Genomic DNA, 2,500 nt, shown 5'->3' with positions numbered 1-2,500 from the left:
GAGGTAAGCAAGTTGTTTATTTTATGGCATCGTTTCTTTGAGAGATCGGACACTTCTCCGCTTGGTGTATGTTCGTAACTTTCGTCTTCCATTAGTAAACTTTAAAAGGTGACCTTTTACATGTAAAACTAACCTCCGCTTGCTGTAATTGTACTGTTGTGATGAAAAAAATAAATAAAATTCCGCTTTTTGAAACTTTTTGTGTTTCGCTCAACTTGAATTTCTCGGGAGAGAGAAAAAAATAAAGAAACGGTCCGTTTCCATGGTAATGGTCCGTACTGTAAAATCTCGACCGAAAACCAGCCACTTAGCCTGAGAATTGCTTGCCATATAAGGGCCTGTTTACTTGGAGATAGGGTCACCCTCCGAGGAGGGTAGCCCTACTAGTAGGGTGAACCTCCTGTACTGTTTTTCGTGGTTGTGTTTACATGTCAGGTAGGTAGGGTGACCCTCCTAGGAGGGCCAGCTTTTTGTTTACTTAAGCCATTTAAACAATCAAGGTAGGGTGACCCTAGGGGGAGGGCTATCTCGAATTTCATCTTAATACGTCAAAAGAAGTATTTGGCGAGCTAAATTTTCGATCACAAAAACAAAATGGCGTCTCATGCGTATATCTCCGAAGATATCAAGCAGAAGCTATCGCAAATGAGCATCAAAGTGATGAGAATAATGTAGAAGAGTGCCTTCGATGAGCCGGCGTCCAAACAACAGCAGTAGCGCCAAAAAACCCTAAGAAGTTTGCCTGGTCACCCGAAGATCGATGCCGAGGTGCTTTTAAAGTACGCGAAAGAATTCAAAACGCAGTGCAACGCAACCGACTTTGAAGCCGACCTAGCAAGCTTGTAATAGAAGGAAGACGCTGCATGGCCATTGACTATCCTGAAGATTTTGGCCCAGAAAAGTGTCTCAGAACCCGGCAAAGATGCCAGCGAGTACGAAGAATACCGAAAAGAATTAGAAGCCCAAAAGGCAAAGATACGAAGTGGGTATCAAAGAACCAAAGAAAAAAATAAAAAGCGTCCGACAGGACTATCGTGACGCCGTGAACAAAGGCACAAGAAGCGGTATGACGCTAGCCCTACCCCCGGGGTGACCCTTGCTTGTCGAGTTTGCATGTAAAGGAGGGCTATGTTTTGACCCTTCTGGTAGGGTGACCCTCCTTGTAAACAGGCCCTAATAATTGTTTTAGTATAAATACACAGGTGATTATTTCAAAAAAGAGAAAAAAAAAAAAAAACATTTCAACGCGAAATCATCTTCACTTACAGTGGCAAAACGACTACTGGCAGCCATTTTGTCCGTCGAGGTGATTATCGGCTGATAATATCCGAGATAGCGAGCCAATGAGAGCGCGCGATTTTGTATAATCACCTGTGTATTTATACTAATATTATTTATTTAAGAATTGTGTGCATGACCGGAAACGAGTTTTTGTGTTTTCGTTGCACATCTGGTTTTATCGTATGACTCGGTAACACATCTCAGCGGGCTAATTACATAATTTTATAATTCTCCCGGTATTGTGAAGAAAATGTATGAAATATTGTAGAAACTTGTAAAGCATCTGTTTACTGGTTTAGATTGGAATCAATGCTGTTAGCAACAGTTTTCAATATAACTAAATGTGAACAGCTATTGTACGATCTATCCATGGTTGGGCCAAGGAATGTGGACTTTGGACTACGGAATTGATCTGGATATGAAACACAGGTATTAGATAACGAAGCAGACTCGTACCCAGTCGCTATTTACGGGTTTCAAAGCGAAAGCGGTCTGGATAAAGTGGAGCGCGCGGGGAGTTATGGGAAGAGGCAGCATGACACCTCGCGCGCCTTAATCCAACCTAGTATCCAATCCTCTTTCCCCAAAAAGCACGTAAATGGCGACTGGGTACGAGTCTGATAACGAAGGTGGTCTGAGCCAACCTCGTCCCCAGGGCCTTCTCCTCTGCGATTTTCAAAATGGCGGCTCGTAGGCCCTGGGGACGAGGTTGGGTCTGAGCATGAATCAGAGTAAACAGAAAAACAACGAAGGCACGGACTGGCCAAGATATTGCAGCATAAAAAAGCACTGAAATACTGTGAACGAAAACGGTTAAAAATCCTTCGAACAAAGAGAGGGCTATCCGTAGCCTCTTTTTGAATTTCAAATTCCTTGTACCGCGATAAATGTTTCCCAAGTTTTTCTCAGACCAGTTTTATGCTCTTATCCCCTTTATAAAATAGACTTTATTATTTGGTCCTTCATTTGTTGTTTTTAACATCAGCACAACATTTGTACACGGAAATAATTCGGTTGGTAGGATATAGCTGCCGGTCGCTTAGCTAGTTTAATATATAGACAAACACAAAATATGATCACGAACTATGGGACGAAATGAACGATTTTCCCACTGATCTCAGTTCACTGCAGAGCGCAGAGAGAGTATTGATTTCGAGTATCTACCAAATTCACCCGTAAAGCAATTACAATAGCTACTTAACATCATAATATATACATC

The 2,500-nt window shown here is 42.1% G+C and overlaps 1 protein-coding gene and 1 long non-coding RNA gene across 4 annotated transcripts in view; one reads left to right on the top strand and one right to left on the bottom strand.

Moving 5' to 3' along the window:
- Positions 1 to 2,500, bottom strand: part of LOC138017908 (post-GPI attachment to proteins factor 2-like) — an 11,308-nt gene that overhangs the window by 8,351 nt on the left and 457 nt on the right. The gene's annotated exons all lie outside the window — the stretch shown is intronic.
- The window catches only part of LOC138017910 (uncharacterized), a 7,864-nt gene continuing 7,735 nt past the window's right edge, over positions 2,372 to 2,500 (top strand). Inside the window, exon 1 of the long non-coding RNA XR_011125954.1 lies at positions 2,372 to 2,500. This exon is cut by the window's right edge and continues 6 nt beyond it. This is a non-coding gene — a long non-coding RNA (uncharacterized lncRNA).

Source organism: Montipora capricornis, chromosome 9 (genome assembly GCF_036669925.1).
Source record: "Montipora capricornis isolate CH-2021 chromosome 9, ASM3666992v2, whole genome shotgun sequence".
NCBI classification, from domain to species: domain Eukaryota; kingdom Metazoa; phylum Cnidaria; class Anthozoa; order Scleractinia; family Acroporidae; genus Montipora; species Montipora capricornis.
Note: the sequence above shows the minus strand (reverse complement) of the source record. Positions and strands in the feature narration are given on the sequence as shown.